Below are 19257 nucleotides of genomic sequence, written 5' to 3'. Positions count from 1 at the left end.
CTCCGCTCGTCATGACTCATGAGCACCAGAGGCCATCCTACAGTCCCTACTCATGTAGACTAGATTGGTTTCATCGAAAGGTCGAAAGTAGCCCCCGCAGCGACTTTTGGCCAGAGCCTACTACGATCTTGGTAGTGCAGCAGCACCGAGGAACAGCATTAGCAAGGACATGTTTGTAATTCCCTTTTTTTTTTCTTTGTGTGTCCTTTTGCAAGTTGTACGGGCCATACTGTAATTTTGTTTTTCTTTCGTATAGGCCCTCTTGTGAAAGGCTACTTCCTCTCGAAAAAGCGCCAAAAAAAAAAGAAAATGTGAATTTAAACGTAGTAGAAAAAAAAAAATCTCCTCTCCTGAATCGCCAGCTGAAGCTTGTGGCTTCTGGCCTGCTGCTGTGCTGCTTCTTCCGCATCCTCACCCTGGGTCAGCGGGTTCTCTTTGTCGTCGGCGTCGTCGCCGGTGAGGTGAAGTTCCCGTAGTCCTCTTCATTTTGCCTGTTCGCCCCCAATCATTTCTCTACACAACATGATTAATTAAAAGGTCCAAAATATCCATTACACAACATTATTAATTAAAAGGTCTGGAATAACCATTTCTATGGATTCAACATACTCAAGAATCAATAATCTCTCCATATATATACTCCCATTCTAAAAATCAAAACTTTCTACACTATAATCATTTTGGTCAACTACTACAAGGAAGCTAAGCCACAATTTTCTTTCATATCTATTTAAATACTAATTAATAATCAACATCAAACTAAAAAAATACTAATTAATAATAAACACCTATATAAATGTAAACTAATTAAGCACTAGGAAATAAAAGAAAAAATAATTAGGAAGCAAATAAATGTATAAATAAAAAATCACTCAATTCTCTTTATTTACAGGAATCAAAATTCTCTACCTCTGAAGCAAAAAACAAGAGAAGCTAACCATAAAAGGTGAGAGGATCAAGTTGTGGACCTTTTAGAACGCTTAGATGAGTGAAAACTTTAAAAACTTTGGAGAAAATCCGGCAGCGCCTCCCCTACACCTGAAGCACCATGAACATAGCTCGGAGTGTTCATGGCTCGGGCGAGGGGAGGAAGAAGGGGTATATATAGCTGGGGACCAATTAACACCCATTGGTGTTACGAACCGATGCTAATGTTGTTTGAAAACATCAGCACCGGTTGTTGCCACCAGCCGATGCTAATTGCTCTCATGCTCATCAACATTAGTTGGTGGCAACAACCACTATTGATGCGTGGGATTTAGTACTGGTTGTGCCTCCAACTAGTACTAAATCTGCTTCTATGGTCTGGCCGTTACGATCGGTGCTAATGCTCACATTAGTATCAGGTCTTATTTTGACTGATGCAGATGAGAGGAATGGAAAGTGGTCTCTCCAGTTGTGTTTCGTGAGACGAATCCGACTAACTCAGATGTCTGTGTGTACTGTGTGTGACCACTTTCGACGTTGCTGATCGCTGAGGCTGGAACTTTTCCATATTCTAAAAAACTTCATGTCGAATAAGGGCCCCCCCGTTTGGGGCTTTTGGCCCGCTCCTTCTTAATTGATCGATATCACAATTCAAGTCGCAGAAAATTCAGTTGCTCGTGGTCCCAATAATACAGATCGATGGATCATTCGTTGATCAGGTCACTACCAGGGAAAACGTCGGTTGGGAACCTTTTAGTACCAATTGTGCAACCGGTATTGGTAATTTAGTATTAAAGAGGGCCTTTAGTACCAGTTGAAATACCAGTACTAAAGGGTACCCTACCACGCCGCGCGCAGGGGCAGCCTAACTAGTACTGGTTGGTCTCCCAACCGGTACTAATTTTTTTCTTTTCTTTTCTGTTTCTTTATTCTATATTCGTATTTCATATTTGTTTTCTTTATGTATACTACTTCTAATACGCTAATATATAAAGTTCTATTTATCTTTATATTACATTTGAGATAATATTATATATATAGACATATTGTGCATACACATATATGAATAATATTACATTACTTCAACTTTCCAAGTTCAACATTTCGTATTTACTATTATGAACCCGAGTCTTGACAGTGATGTAGATTTGATCCATCATTATGAAACTCCCCTCCTGGATTTATGACCTCGTCCAGAAGAAATCCACAGAGTTGTTCTTGAACTGCCCTACTGCAGTCCGTGTTGACTCTTTCCTTCCGGTACATCATCTGTGTATATACAAATAAATTGAAATATAAGCAAATAAGAATTGATTTTTGAAATATAAGCAAATAAATTGAAATACTTAATCTAATTTTTCTAACTATATACACATGAATTGATTTTTGAAGTATATACATATGAATTAATTTTTGAAGTATATACACATGAATTGATTTTCTAAGTAGAACTAATTTATTGTTAAGAATTTTGTATACGTACGGTTAAGTCGTGGTCAGTCATACGTGGCAGACCTACAAAGCTGTGGATGAACTCACATACGTGTATCCGCATAAAGTAGTACCCGACTCTTGTCTCCAACACTATATATATGGAAAAAAGTTATGAAATATTTGTTGTGTTAAAGCAAGTGTCATGAGATGTGAAAATTCAACATATACCGGAAAAGTCTTCCAATAAAGTTCCTCCTTGAATTCACCCATGTGATTTCAATAGAATCGAGCCCATGCTTTGTTCGTAGCGTCTATGATGTCATTGTATTCTTTTTTTGGTTTCCTCAAAGAGTCGAAGACATATACGAAGCTCATATCAGGCACGACAACAATGAGTATCCAATGGAATCTGTACAGCCAAAGAAATCACGTGGATTCGGGTAATATGTTTAACTGCTAGTTAGTCTTACATTTAGCTGCTAGTTCGAAAAAGAAAGAGATGGGAAACACGCTCACTTGAAGTTGTGCAATAGTAGTATGTACTTCTGGTAATGTTGCTTATCGAGGAACTTATATATATTCTTCAAGGTCCGATTTGGTTTATCTCTTAGAGTTGACTCATTTACAACATCGAGATCCATGAAGCCTACTTGATAGTATCCTTTCCTTCGACAAGTTTGAATCTTCATCATGCATGATACAAAATCGAATAGGAGTTAAGTCATCGCACAATGACTAGAGCGGGAATTTTAAAATTAGAGGATATTAAAGACTTACAAAACCCAACAACCGATGAGTGACTTGTCAAGTGCATCTTGATTGAATAGGCAATACAGTTCCTTCAACAGCACGTTTATGTTGTCTTCCCCACAGAAAAAATGTTGATCACCAATTCGAACTTCGAGCACGGCAAAACCCTCGGCTGAAGCCTACATGTACCATTGGTGCAACTTGTACATCTTCGTTGGGAGATGGTCCACCAACTACGGCCACACAAGCAGTTTCCCATACTCATATTTCCATTTAGCAGCCCCAGGGTACTTTGGGATGTGATCCTCCCCTCGAAGTTGAGCTACGGTCAGATTTGTATCTTTAGCGAATTGCAGCAGGTTCTTATCAAACTCAAAAAGCACCTGGAGCGGGGCAACTGATTGATTGGATTGAGCTCCGAGTTGAGGAATAGTTGATCCACTTTTCTTCCTCTTCTTAGAAGCCTTTGTTATCTATATATCGTAATTAGATAGCGGTGGTTTCTCTAGCTGTTTCCTTTGCTCTGCCTCCATGCTTCTGATGAAAGCCCGAAGTTTACCCTTGTCAAGTGGTGGCTCCTCTTGCTATTTCCTTCACTTCGCAAAACTTGCGAAGAAAGCTTTTTTCTCAGCATCCACTACTGCTCGGAGTTCCTCATCTGTCATATCATATGGCTTCTTGGGCGCTGATTGCTTCTCCTTCTGCTTTTTCTGCTTCTTCGTAGCCACAGTAGGCGGAACTGAAGGTGTCTTTCGTCGTGTAGCCATGCTCATAGGAGGTGGAGTCATGCTTGGATCCCTTTCTGGTATTGGACTCATGCTGGGATCTCTATCTAGTAGTGGATAGGGTGCCCTAGCAGATGGCGTAGGTGATCTTGCCCTTGAGCCTTGAGGAGATGATCCCAAGGTCGAGGGATTCGGCTGCGTAATCCTTATGTAGCGATTGAGCTCTAGAATCCAACCATGGATGGATTCTCCTAGATTCTTTTCCCTATCACCTCTAGGGATCTCCAGTTCTAGGTCATTCCAACCGTCGACCACTCGGTCCACCCAACTTTGGCGTAACCGCGAGCTGGAATCTCCACGTCATCAAGTGTTTGGACTTGTGTTGGTTGCTCAGCCACACCATAAGCCACCACGATGAGCTTGTTCTTCACAAGAGTAACAAGCTCACAAGGGGCTCTCCCAGTTATGTCATCCATGGGGTGGCATTGGTTGTCCTCAAGTATGTCAAAAGATCCTCTAGCTGGGGCTTCCATTGAAGCGACACTACTTCAATGCTGAGTGGGGCTTACGTCGATATGTGGCCCTGATGCTGAAGTAGCTGCTTGTTCACTGGCTTGTTTGCTAAGAGCTAGCGCCACACGCTGGTCGATTACTTCCTCCATTCTTGCCTCTGCTGCTGCTATTTGTTCTTGCAACTCTCGTAGTAGTCGTGCGTGGTCGGCCTTACTTCTTTGGCAACTTCTGTATGAATCAATATGCTCTCGAAAGGTAAACTTTCACGGAATTACTCCTTTGCCTCGGCATCGTCTAGGGTGTTCGGGATTTCCAAGTGCCATAGTCAGCTCGTCCCTCTCTTGATTAGGCATGAAAGATCCATTGGTTGTTTTCTTTATTAAGTCAACAAGTCTCGTAGCTACTTCTCTTAATTCATGGCCGAACACAAATGATCCATCTTCAGGATTGAGCATGCTGTCATGAGCATAATACTAATTCTTTGCTCGCTCAGGCCATTCAAGAGTCTGTGATACTATTCCCCTAACAATTATGTCATCTTCCATCCTTTGCCATTTCATGATCCCCGACACGTAACCTCCTATCCTAAGACGATGAAAGTATTACTTCTTGTGAGCATTGTTGATGTTGGTCTGAGTTTGCTTAGTGCTCTTTTTTGACTGCTTGAACTGTACAAAGGAATCCCAATGATCTCTTAACTTTAGGTGCTTATTAAAATCAGGTGTAAGTCCCTTCTTTATGTACTCTTTGTTCAAGTTTTTCTTGTACATCTGAAAAACAATTGCAGCCTTCTTGAAGCCTCATTCTTTCACTTTGTCTTCCTCTACACCTTCGAACATGAAGTTATCTTTTAACTGTTCCTATAACATTGCCTTCTCTCGGTCAGGTAAGTAAAGGATCGTGCTTGTGGGGACTGGGACATTGTTAGGTTTTTTCCAATTTTGAAAGCTTATTGGGATGTTATCTCTGATAAAAAATCCAATCTAATTCACCAATTTTGTCTTAGCATTGGGAGGAGCAATCAGTTCACCATCTTCAGCAATTTCCATGATGATGATACAACCCTCTAATTTCTTCTTCTTGCCTCATTTCTTTTGAGGCCTGCTGCTCGATCCAGATGGATGAAAATGACAATTTGTTGCGTGATGATGTTTCTTTTGATAAGTAGAGAATTCAAATAATGTTTATGTATAATGATTGCTATACCTCGCCTTGTTGCCCATCATTGCCTCCCTCGGCAATTTATTGCTCCTCATTGCCTTCCTCGGCAATGGGTTGCTCCTCGTTGCCTCCACCAGACATGTTGAGGTAGATGTCAGTATGGCTGTGATCGATCTCCTCATTTGGTTGATCGTTTGTGCCGCCTTCAGCAATCAACTAGAATATGTATTCCTCTACCATTCGGGCGGCCTTCTCGTCCTCTGACCATGCCATTGTAACTAGTATAATATAAAAGGAATTATTCTAAGAAATAGTAGGCATCAATAATAAAAAGAATGACTACAAAAATAATTAAACACTTATACAATTTGTAACTAATATAATATAAAAAGAATAATTCTAAGAAATAGTAGGCATCAACAATAAAAAGAATGACTAAAAAAAGAATTAAACACTTATACAATTTGTAACAATAATAAATGACTAAAAAAGAAATGGTACACTTATACAATTTGTTACAATAAAAAGAATGACTATTATAATAAGAATGACTATAACTACAATATCATAAAATTTCTTGGTAATTTATAAAAGTATCAAAGTAATTTTCACTTATTTCTAGATATTTCTAACAATTAACAGAATTTTGTAACATGGATTGTCATACAATTTACAATTAATAAGCTTTTCCAACAATGTTTCTATAATTTCTAGCTAATTCAAGAATTTTTCTATATTCTCTAGCTAATTCAACATTTTTCCTACAATTTCTAGCTAATTCATATACTGCAAAAATAAAAAAGAATTGGCAACAAAAATAAAATGAAACACTTATACAATAATTATAGTGAATTGCTAGAAAATGACAACAAAAATAGAATGAAACACTTATACAATAATTGACTAAAACAATATTACTTGGTAAATGACAACATCATAAATTTACATGGTAATTTCTAAAAGTGTCAAAGTAATTTGCATGAATTTTTATACATTTTTAAGAATTAACAACATTTTCTATAATTTCTAGCTACTTCAAGATTTTTTTCTAAATTAACATGATTTCCAACACTTATACATATTTTTTCTAAATTAACATGATTTCCAACACTTATACATGTTTTTTCTAAATTAACATGATTTCCAACACTTATACAAATTTCCTACAATTTCTATATAATTTTCTACAATTTCTAGATAATTTCCTACAATTTCTATTGTAGCAGAAATTAAAAAAACAATATGACGTGAGCTGGCCGTGGGCTTACGTTAGTGGCAAGAAGCCGAGCCCGTGGTCGACCGCGTGTCTGCTGGTCGCGCGCGTGGAGGGGCCGGAGGCGGCGGCGGTGGTGGTGGACGACAGGGGTCGGGCCGCGGGCGGTAGCGATGGGGGGCCTAGTGAAGCGTCCCCACATAAGTAGAGACTAAATGTGATACAAATATGAGTCCCAAGAGGCTGATAACACATTTATTCGACAGATAATTCAGTTACCGTACAACTCCCGATGGAGTGGGCGTGAGAGCCACGCAGCGATAAGAAGTAAATAAACAACAGCGGCTAACCAAGCGACTGCCAAAAGACAGCACTTGGGACTACATGGCAGCAGCAGCAGCATCATCTTGGAAAGGCCAACACCACAGGCAGCGTTGGGTACGGACACGATCTCTACTCAAGGTCTTCGGTGATGAAGTCCGGGTCTTCCTCTGTAGTAACGAAGCAAGGGTGAGTACGAATGTACTCAACAAGTCCAACCCCATCCACGGAGGGGGATACAAGCAAGTATATGCACAGGATAAAACAAGGGTAGGCTAGAGTTTATTTGCAGTAAAGCTAGATTTTCAACACATGCATAGGCTTGTTTTCAACAAATTTTTGTAAAGTTTTTCTTTAGTAACCGAACAAAGAGTGGGGTTGATCCTACACAAAGGATCCAAGTTTTCATCGCTATCGGACTCCCCGTCCGCCATAGCGCACGACACGACTGCCGGACTCTTCCAAAATTCAACCCACACACACACACACACTATCCATGCCCAAGTGCTAGTTATGTGACCAAGCCGTAACTCGTCCAATGCCGTGGCCCCGGCTACCTGGATAGGTTTTAACTCTGCAGAGGTTGTACACTTTTCCCACAAGTAGGGTACTGCAGCACGATCACCTTATTGCCGGTGCGGATCCTAACAAAGCCATTACCCACCTTAGCTGAGACTGGCTAGTCCTCACGGAAGCACCCAAGGGGTTCACGGCTCATCCACGAGACCGTTACCGGGACCTAAGTCACCAAGATCTTACTCCTTTTCCATGGGCTCCCGTTGCTCACCAGCACCCCTGAAGACTAACAGTTCAGCTAGTGGGATTTATGCTAAGCCGTTGCCCATACAACGGTCAAGTGGTTGCACGATGGTTGAATTAGGCAAGATGACACATCAACTTGGTCCTTAATCATGACAAGATGGATATCTCCCGACATTGCTCAACCACCAAGGTACGAGCACCACACCCTGGCATCCCACACAAGGAATACCCATCCATCCTGTCTACACATTCTTTTCCCTTGAACCAAAAGCCATTTTTGTCACTTGCACACACACACACATTTATTTTCCGAATACACCATTGTAATAATGAGTGCAGTTAAGTAGTAATTTCCTAAGCATTCTAGCGGTGGTTATCGACTAAATAGAGCGAATCATATTTAGAGACAACCATAGGATAACAAAGAATGTTCATAACAATCAAGGGGTGGCTATCCAACCATATCTTGCGATGAAATAATATGCATTTCGTAAAACAGGCCAATAGGTTGTGTTTGAAAAACTAGGTATTAAATATGCATCAAAAGGGTGAGATTGGACTTGCCGTCTTCAAAGCCTTCCGGGAGTTCCGGCTCGTGCTGCTGGTCCTCGGGCTCGGGCTCGCGGTCAAACTCCTCCTCGGGATCCTCCTCGGGCAATCCGCGATCTACGGCACACACAAACGGACACACAAATAAATAAAAGAAAGATCGATTTTTAACCGTGAGCTCCGAACAGAAAACGTGAACGGAAAATAGGTAGAAAGATTATTTTTGGGAAAGTTGGATATGGATCAGCGAAAGTATTCCGGAGGATGACATGGTAAAATTTGGGATTAATCGGAGGAAGTTTGGCGCATGAAATGATGGGTTAAGCAGGAATTAGGGGCTTAAACAGGAGGTTTAGGACTGTTTTGTACTAAACCAGGGACTTATTTGCGAATACTTTTGGAGGTGGAGGGGTCGATCCGCGAAAACCTCTGGAGAGTGGTGGGGGGACTTGTTTGCGAATATGAAGAAAGAGGGGGTCAGATCAGAATTTTGGGGAATCTTTCCCCTTCTTCTTTCTTGGACCGGCGTGGAGATTGGGGAGGAGTGGGGCGACAGTGGCCGGCCGGCCGGCCTCACCGGCGGCGGTCATGGGCGGAGGAGGTGGAGGAAAGGGAGGGGGCTCCATTTTGGGGCTCCATCTTGCCCATTACCGTGCGGACTTGAAGGTGGGGAAGGGCGGTTGGTGGTGGTCGGGTGGTGGCGGCCTTCGGGCGGAGGAGCTCGGGCGGCGGCGGCGGCCGAGAGCAGGGGGAGCGGTGGGTGGTGGTGTTGGTGAGTGGGGAGTGGGGAGCCGGCTGCTTTTATAGGTGGCGGGGGAGAGCTCCGGTGGTAGGGGTCCGGGCGGCCGGCGTGCGGTGGCTGCGTCGGGGCGGGGCCGGAGCACGGCGTGGCGGGCACGCCGGCGGTATGGGATGGAGGCGGGGTCCGGTAGGCGGCGGTGGGCTCGGGGTATGCGTGCAGCTCGGGGTCGGCGGGCGGCGGTGGCCGGCACGGCACCGGTGCCGTGGCCGGACCGGAGGTGGAGCAGGGGAGGTAGGGGGCCGGCGTCGGGGTCCCGGCGCGGGGCCGGTCGACGGGCGGTCTGTGGCGCGGCCAGCGGGACCGGGCCGAGCGGCGCGGGCCCGAGTGGTGTGGGGGGGCTGGGGTATGGCGCCAGGAGGCCGGGTGCCTGGAGTAAATGCGCCAGGCACCAGGAGGAAGAAAGGGAGAGGAAAGAGAAGAAGGAGGGAGGAAGAAGAAAGAAGAAGGAGGAAGAAAGGAAGAAGGAAAAGAAAACGAAAAGGGGAGGGGAAAAAGAAAAAGAAAAAGAGAGGGACCGGCGGCGATTGCGGCACGCGGTCAGAGCACGCGCGCGGTGTCTGACAACGGCACGCGGCGGAAAAATACGGGCACGGATAAAAAGGTAGGGGTCGGCATGGGTGCCGGGACGGCGAAATCGCCGGGGAGATTTTCAATTTCCGGGAGCTCAGCGGTAAAAAGATTTTAAAGACGATTTTTAATGGGTGATTTTAGTTGGTGATTTCCGTGGATGTTACACCTAGGATGGTGCACGACGGTGACAGGGGTGACATGGGCGGCGGCAGCGATGGGAGGTGGGGGGTGGTGATGGGGAGTGGGGGCGGCGTCGGAGCAAGGAGGATGGGGAAGGAGAGGTGTTGGGGCAAGGTGGTGACCCGAGCACAAGTAGCGGTGACGAGGGCGACAAGGGGGGAGAGTGGTGACGGGGGCAACGAGGGGCCCGGGTGTCGATGGTGGTGACGGTGGGGCGGCGGCGACAAGGGGGGACGGCAACGGCGACGGTGGGCGCGGCGGCGGTGGCAGGATGGCGACGAGGGAGATTCAAGGTGGTGGATCGGGTGAGGATGAGGATGTGAAAATGCGCTAAGTGTTTGGGGAGAAGAAGCACCGATGAGAACCCCCCCCCTTATTATCGGGCAACAAGAGGACCCGGTACTAAAGCCCCTTTAGTACCGGGTGATAAAAACACCCACTACTAAAGCCTCCCCTAGTACTGGTTGTTCCAACCATCCGGTACTAAAGGGTGCTCCGCACGCGCGAAATGAAAAGTACCCCTTTAGTACTGGATGTTCCCACCACCCGGTACTAAAGGGGTTGCATACTCCTGTTTCATTTTTCTTTTTCTTTTGGTCTTTTACAATTGCTATTGTATTAATTTATTGCGTAGTAAATCAAATAACATTCATAAAAATTGGAAACACAATTTGGTAGCTTCAAGTTTATTAGATATACACTATAAAAATGTCACATGCGGTCAAATATCAAACATGGTAAAGTTATTTAACTTAATAATAGGTTATAATGGTCATAATACGTATGTTAACTTTAAAATTTGCAAAAATAGATTTTTTGACCATGCAAAAATTTAGAAGAATAGTGCCTATAGTATTATTAACATGTTTACCATGACTTAATCATGTACTTGTTTAATTGTACATAAATTTATTGTTTAATATTTGATGGTGCTACAAAAAATTGAAATATTTAATATTTTACCATGCAAAAATCAGTTCTTGTTTAATAGGGTGAGATTTTTGCAAATAGTATTATTCAATCAACTTATTCGAAGAAAGGGTTTGGCATCGGCTCGAAGGGGCTAGGAGGGCTCCATAGCTACTTGGCTTTCGCTTGTGGTCTTATCTCTCTCTCTCTCTCACACACACACACACTTTTCAACAACACACGCACACCACACACACATTCCAATAACACGCATACACACCGTTGGGGCACACTTTTTTGATATTTTACTTACAATGTTAGATCTAAAGCTTTTCACTTACAAGTTGCTAAGTACAAATGCCTGGTATCTTCACAAGGGCATAGGGTCGAAATCATAAATGATCTTTTCACAGAAGTGAGAGATCCAGTCAAGGGCATTGTTAGAGGTGGAATGATTAGGTATGTTAAGATAAATTAGTAATCAACTTTGGACGCAGAAGGCACAGAGGATTTTGCAGCCTTGCTCGACAAACCCTGATCAAGTTTTTCTTTTTTTTCTTCTGAGCCTCAAGGCTGGAAGTCTTTAACTTTGCTTTTGTAGCCTCGAGCATGACGCTCGCTTGGGTATCATCCTTCTTTGTAACCGCTGTCGCGACCTTTGGAGCTGCACTTTCGGTTTTCTTTTTCTTTCCTCTGCCTCCACCACCAATCTGCTCCGAGCCAATCACGCTAGCCTCTCGCATCCGTTTTGAAGCCTTGCGAGGCTTCGGGCGAGGCGCAACCTCGACTCCAAGTTCCTCAAACACGTAGTTAACCCAGAGCTCGTGTTCAACGATCCTTCGAGCGGACAACAGCTCGCTCTCGGTGCATGGGCCAATAACATCTATGGTGTGTCTCTCAACATCCTCTACAAAGAGACCAGGGTTGGCACCCTCAGGTAGCTCTACTACGAAATGAGGGTAAGGGAGTGGGCTAGTGCACCACGAGACATCCTTCTGCACAATCTCCAGTGTACCCCACCCAATGGAAAGGGGCTAGATGTTAGCCGCCAAGAACTCCTCAACAAGATCCCACCCGGAGATTGACTTCGAGGCTAAGAAAAAAGCGTTCTCGCACTCCTAAACAACCTTGGACCTTGTAAATGCGGGAGTAGTGGAGATGTCCATAGGGCCCAATGGAGCATAGAAAGGATAAAAAGAGAGGCTGATACCAGACGCATCGGCCATGTCAACTTTAACATAGAACCGGTAGCTGTTCCTTTGTGCATAGGAAAGCTCAACCCTTGTGATTTTCTACTTCTCGTTTTTCCTCCGAGTCGCGAAGGTGCAGCACCCAAACTGCGTCTTGAAGGTACATTCCTCATTGTTGAATATAACTCTCTTCCGTTGGATGTGAAGTTCGATTAACCTTGTGGACCCATCAACATCGATATGACCACCGAATGTACGCTGGAGCCAGTAGAACTTGGAGAGAGCAACAAAGGCATTTGGAGTGAGATGGTGAAGCTTAGCCCTATATCGGTCCAAAATCTTATGCAAATCCTTGTCGCACGGAAATCTTAACCCGGCGTTGAAAAAGTCATTTAACACAATAGCCTCTCCTACCCTAGGCGCTGGCACGACCTCATTGACAGGCACCCTAGCGACACCCTCGGGAAAGTAACCTTTGCTGATGTAAAACTTTATCATATTCTCGGAAACCAAGGACTTCCCGAATCGCATGGTGGGGGTGTATACTTCTTTGCTAGCCATCAACTCTGTTGGATCGGCCTCGACGTTCGAAAGGTCCTCTCCGCTGTCAGCACCAACCTCAGGATCACCACCATCCGCGATACCCTTATCCGCGTAAACCTTGTCAGCAACTTCCTCAATGGCCTCTTCCAACTCCAAATCTTCCTCAGCCTCGGTACGAAGCCTAGATTGTTCAGCAAATTCCTCGGCTATCATGAGCCTCGCAGTTTGCATAATACGAGCCGAGCCTCGTAGTTTGCATAAGACGAGCCAGCTGTAAGGAAACAAAGCATCAGATCAGAAATAAAAGCAAGACAAAAACTCACACTAAAAGAGAGATACCAATAACATTGTTACCTTCAAGACCTTGGAGACTAAGGACAAAAGCATAAAACGCACGAATCCCAAAGCACTGAAGCAGTACGCAAGGCAAGCGGTGAGCAAAGCAAAACGAGAGATACGAATAACATCGTTACCTTCGAGACCTTGGAGGCTAAGGACAAAAGCATAAAACGCATGAATCCCAAAGCACCAAAGCAGTACGCAAGGCAAGTGGTGAGCAAAGCAAGTGCGCAAAGGTCTAAAGCGCGAGGGTAAAACGAAAGCGACCCACGCCCCCCCCCCCATTATAGGCGTGGTAAAAGGCGTGAAACGACACCTTAAACCTCGAGCCAAATACGAAGGGTCATCCAATAGGAAATCGACACGTACAAAGACAGTCACCCTCGAGGTCGTTTCGTTGAGCTCAAACTATATAGCTTCGCAAAAATGGACAACTTCGGGCGAGGTTCCCAAACCTCGAGGGACCAATCTGGCATGAAAGTAATCCTAACCTCACGATGCCACTATAAGTTCAATCTCGAAGCTGAGGGACAAATCACTGATCATCAGATCATCAAGCACTAATGAAGCTTGCTCTCGAAAGCTCGAAGCTAACCCCGAGCGTCGAGTTATTTACTGTCTCATGTAGGGTTGTTGAAACAGGCCAAGAATCAGGGCACGAGGCTGGCTTCTGTCTGGTGGGAGGCTAAGACAGCTTCGAGGCCCGAGGCTGAAATGGCCTTGTGTGCGAGGTCAAAGGCATGGAGGTGTTGAAAACGTGAAGGCGTGATTCACGCGGCTGTCTGGAGGCGTGAGAAGTGTGACTTAACGGAGGAGATCAAGTCGCACAAGTTACCTCAAAAAAACCTTCGTGTATAGTATATTTTAGGAATGCAGTGGTTGATTAAGCGTAATTGCGGAATGTAAAGTGTCCTCCAAGACACTATAAAAGGGGAGCTCTACCCCGATGTAAACGGATACTCATTTCTTGGAATTGAATCACGAGTGCTACTCCAACTTTGCTAAGTTCGAGTCTCTCCAAGATTTATTTCCCAACAGCTACAGCTCCAACGCGTCCGCTATCGCGCTGCTGCCGGTGCTCTGCGGCGTCCTGCCGCCCGCGACACCCTCACGTACTGCACAAGGTACCAGCACACGTGAAGCGACGCACATATCTCTTCATTTCTTCAGTCATGGCGCTCGTTAATACTGCTGATTGTTCTCGCAGCCCTCCTTGACGTCTCAGCCGTGGCCGGCGGTGCAAGAGCGGTAATCATCAAGAGCAATCTGCTGATGCCTGATGATCTCAACGAAGTAGTGTCATGTACTACACACTAGAAAATAAAGTTCGGAGAAGTGAGTTTTTTAAAAATTTTGGAGAATACGTAGCTATAGGATGTTCTAGTAATTTGGTGTTTAATTTGCCCCAATTCAGTCATTGAAATTCCGTCAGGTATTTTTTTAGGGGCATTCCACCAGCTATTTTCTTAGGGGCATTCCATCAGCTAGTGAAAGTGCTAAAAACGACAAGCTCGACACTATCTCCATCGGTCACCTGCGTCACGCCACGCCACTCCACGCCCTTCGTCTTAATGGGCTGAAATGGCCTATTGGGCTTGAGCGAGGCCAGTCAAGGTGGTGAATTGAAAGTTTAATATTGGAGTTAAATTTCCAAATGAAGAAGTGTAGGTTATATTTCAAATTTCAACTTAGGTTAGATCTCTTAATCCAATACCGTATGGCTAGGAGCCTAGGAAAATGCGGCATCCAGGCGCAATCCACATCTGATATTGATCTAAAAATCTAAAGGTTTTCTCTTTTCTTTCTGCAAATTCGAGTTAGGGGTCTAACCCGCAAGCCAGAAGCAACCATAGACACCCAAAATCCCAAACCCTACTAACGTGTGACATTTTTTTAAAAAAAAGACGAGTGATGATCTCTCTCACAATCCGATTCCCAGGTCACAATACACAGTTGAAAATGTTCAGAGATGGGAAAAATGTAACGCTACCCAAGAAAATGTGCACCCTAAATTTCATGGTAAAAAAAAAAGGAACGGCACTGCTAGCACCAGATGTTCAGGAATTTTTCCATTGGACGCTCCGTTGCAACATTGAAAAAAATATCCGTAATATCAAAAATCTATAGTTGCAATATTAAAAATATACGAAAAATAACTACATCGTTTGACTCCGAGATAGAAAATTTCCACCGCAACATGAACACTATATTTCCTGCAACATTCACGGTGAAACATGCAGAAATAATAGTTGCAACATCCATATTTAACTATTGAAATATTAGTCGACGCATCCGATTTTTTGAAAATTCTGAACTCGTATGCTCTGTACATTAAAAGAAAACTTGCATCTCGAGGATGTGGACGTAGGGTGTTGACCGTTGAACCGACCGAGCCAAACTTGCATCTCGAGGATGTGGACGTAGCGTGTTGACTGTTGAACCGACCGAGCCAAACCTACCTCCCACTCGGAGATTCGTGCTCGGTAACACGCGGTCTGATCGGAGTCGTCAGACTGAGCAATATCTACGGCCTACGGGAAGCGGCCTCACCTCCCAACCAAACCGCGCTCCTCCCCCTTTCCGCAGCCTTCCCCGTCGCGCCCTAGATCAGGCGACCAGAGCGAGCGGCGGCGGCGGCGGCGGCGGCCATGGCGGACGACGACTACAACGACGACATGGACATGGGGTGCGCTTCTCTACCCACCTAGCCCCTTCCCTCTTTTCACCGTTCCTTGTACGCGCGCCGCGTGCGCGTAGGAAGCTAGGGTTGGCGTTCTTAGGAATTAGAATTAATGAATTATGATCTAATATAATCCTGGGTGTTAATAAACCAATAGACACGTTTCTCGGTGATTTGGTTCATTCCATGCAAATATAGTGGAAGGATTTCATGATCCTATGAACAATAAAATCCTCACGGCAAATGGGCAATAACTGAAGTAGATGATTTAGTTTTGAGATGGAAATAGATGATTGTTGCAATTATTGTTTGGTCTGTGATCAAATAGATGGTTGTAGGCTTCTTTAGTTCTTTGCAACCCTTGTTTGGGAAGTTTTCGGTGTTCATGTGCATGAGTTGCGTGGACTCGATTGTGGAATTGATTTAGGGTGTTTAATTGATAGCCCGAATGAACGGAGCTGCTCTCTTGTTGTTAACCTGAAGAAGGGAACTGAGTTTGTTTGAGCAGTTGGGTGTACCTTTGCGCTGCGAAAGAAAAATAGGAGCCTGTTTAAGTTCTTCCATTTGTTTGTTGCATGCTTCATGGTTATAAAGAAGCGAATGTCTTGAATTACTGTTTAATATTATAGGATTGTTGGTCTGATCTCAGAGAGAATCTTGTTGGCGTGGTGCCTATCTAATTATAAAGTTGGTTGCTCATGAGTATTCTGAAACATGTGTGCCCCTTGGTGATGGTATATCTTGCTCCAGAATCCTCGGTAATCACCCACACCAGTGCATTCAGCGTGTACGAAAGTTCTGCTTATTTTCTACAACTACATAATAAGCTTAAATCATGATTGCATACTAATTATAGAGGACATATCAACCAGCTGTAACAAGTTAGGATTCATAACAAACAGTGTAACTACTAACTTGCTCAGAGGGACATTTTTTCCTCAAATAATAAGCCTTAATCATGACGCGGGCTAGCTTCAGAGAGTGGATCATCTGCACTGCACTATTCTTAAAATTGCATATTTGCCGTCTTCTTCAAGGACATTTCACAATGCGAGCACTGTGGGGTAGTAATAGTTAGCAGGAGGACATGCAACTCCCTTTCTTAAGCTGCTCACCGTCTCATTGTATTGTGGTTATGTCACTCACCTGACGACCAGTAGATCACAAATTCATAATTTTATACATGCATATGCCGGTGTGCCTATTGCCTGCACACACATATAACCAGCTTTGCGAACTACAGCGCGCCCTTGCATATTACATTATGACTGTAGATTAGTCATTAGCCTGGAATTTGGTAGGCATGCACGCGGGAATGCTACTGCCTACTAGTCAGTAGGCATGCACGCGGGAATGAGCGGTATCAGGAAGACTGCTAGCGTCGTAGACTAATAACAAAGAACTTAACTCCCGCCATGAGAGCTCTGAGTGATCAAGATTGTTGTGTCCCCGGTCTCGACGCGGCAGCGGCAGTGGCGGACCCTGCAGGTGCTTGGCAGCGCGATCTGCATGGCAGCTAGGAAATGGAGGCGAGACTCCAAGGCCCCGCTGTGCGCCGGGAGTCCCTGGTGACCCTGTTCGCCGGCCGGCCAGCTGAGGTCATCTCGTTTGCTCTTCAGTTAGTGTTGTACTCGGAAACCAAATGTTCGCTGCAAATCATATCGCTGCAGACTAGCAACTAATGAAAAGCTGCCAGTTTCTCTCACCACAACAATCAAGCCTTACTGATCCGCGGGTGATTACAATTGACTGAACCTGCAATCATCATGGCAGCGGATCCATTGTTTTTGCAACCTGCCAATAGGTCATGCCGAATTCTTTATTTTGTCAAACATCATAAGGATTCCTGCGATAGAGGCAGAATTCTGGAACACCGATTGCTTTTTTGAAGTTGCCAGCAGCATATTCTTTTTTTTTGGAAACAGTTTGCAGCATATCCATTACGTACCCCTTGCAATGTGTGCAGTCATATTTTGATTCTCTTCCTGTCTCTCTCACAGGGATTTAAGTTTCACTTGGGTCATCGGGTCGACCTAAATTTTGTTAAAATGAACTAAAATAGTATGAAAAGAAATAAACTAAATGATATGTGATATAATTAATTAATAAGCCGATTAAAAAATACCATTGGAGAACAACTTAATTACATCCTTACTGCTAGGCTAGATCCTTTAAATAGCAACACAAGTCTCATTTGTTTTGTTCATTTCATTTCCATTCCATTCCATTCTCTCTAGACTAGCCCTGCAAATTCGCATGGTAGCTACTAGTTGTCATCAGGCATGCATGTGGGAATGAGTGGTATCAGGACTGCTAGCATCGCGGACTAATTGCAAATAACTGTAATGCACGGTGTGTGCTCTGGTTGATTATGGCTGATCAGGATCATCATCTCCACAGGCTTGGCGCGGCACCACTGGCGGCGGGCTCGCAGGTGCTCGGCGGCGTGATCTGCCTCGCAGAGCCACGCAATGGTCGTGGGGCTCCACAAAGCTGCTGTGCGATCCAGTGACCCTGAACGACGGCCAAAGAGTCAAAAATGTTCAACAGTCAAAAATGTATTAAGTAAAGCCTCAAACTCAGAATAATGCAAAGAGACTGCCTCAAACTCAAATGTATTAAGTAAAGCCTCAAAGGGGGAATTTATTGTTGTAAAATTCCATTAGAATAATGCAAAGAGACTGCTTCAAACTCAGATCCTCCTAACCACAAATGGAGACCGTTTCTACCAATGCACCAAGTCCACCTTACAAGCTTCAATGATCTATCACCTTTTTACCTTCCTTACCAAACTATAATAGATCTATGTAGGTATTTAGGTTATCGTCCAAATAAAATATCTATTTTCTCATTTTCCTCAATGATGTGGTGATGGTAGTTTTTTTTCTTGCTCCCTTGTCCATCCCGAGTTTTGTATCCATTGCGCCATCAATTGGGCGGAGTTAATGGTGGCGTTCTTTGGAATAATTGTGTTTGGGTAGTGGTGAAGGGGTCATGAGGGTTGTGGTTGCTCGTCGATGACAACATGGGAGCATATTTACCTTAGGCTCATGGCAGCTCTCATTGATATTTGTCCGGTGGTTGTATAGGTTGGTTCTCGATATAAACAACTATTGCGGTTTCAAAAAGCACCACCGTGCGATATAATTTATCTAGATCTTGGTTAGTTCTTTGTTTGCCCTTTCTTTCACTTATGCAAGAAGATCGACAGTGCTGGAGAATGATACATATAGAGTGGTCACGGTTGCAATGGATGCAGCTGAGGAAAGACTTTATTAAATTCAATTGTAATTTGTCTTTTTACTTAGTATTTTCTAAACTGATTCTTGTGGTCGTAAAGCAACCTAAGCTTGGCCGCAGATCGGAGCTCTCCTCCACACACTCTTTCCATTCATCCTATCAGCTGCTCATCTCGTTGCGTGAGAGGGGAGATCAGGAAGCCCCTATGCAGTTGCTGCCGCGGGCCGATTCAGTGCCGAGGTGCGATGTGAAATGGCGTCGTCGTGCGCTCCTCCCAGGAGGCTCGCTGGGAGGCCCGCTGGCCAATCGGAACCTGCAGCCTGCACTATCGTCGCTGGGCTGGAGCTACGAGGCCATCCAAAGCAGACGACAAGGACAACGAAGCACCGCTGCCGCCGACCCCGTCTCTTGTAAGCGATGGACTGTTCCACGGGTAATTACAATTGATT

General features: G+C 44.5%; 1 long non-coding RNA gene across 1 annotated transcript; it reads left to right on the top strand.

The window, feature by feature from the left end:
* The first annotated feature begins 15334 nt into the window (after positions 1-15334).
* Positions 15335-18263, top strand: LOC117866886 (uncharacterized). The gene is made up of 2 exons (XR_004643029.2): positions 15335-15574; positions 17969-18263. It is a non-coding gene; the product is annotated as an uncharacterized lncRNA (long non-coding RNA).
* The last annotated feature ends 994 nt before the right edge of the window (positions 18264-19257 follow it).

This window comes from Setaria viridis, chromosome 8 (genome assembly GCF_005286985.2).
Source record: "Setaria viridis chromosome 8, Setaria_viridis_v4.0, whole genome shotgun sequence".
Taxonomy (NCBI): domain Eukaryota; kingdom Viridiplantae; phylum Streptophyta; class Magnoliopsida; order Poales; family Poaceae; genus Setaria; species Setaria viridis.
Note: the sequence above shows the minus strand (reverse complement) of the source record. Positions and strands in the feature narration are given on the sequence as shown.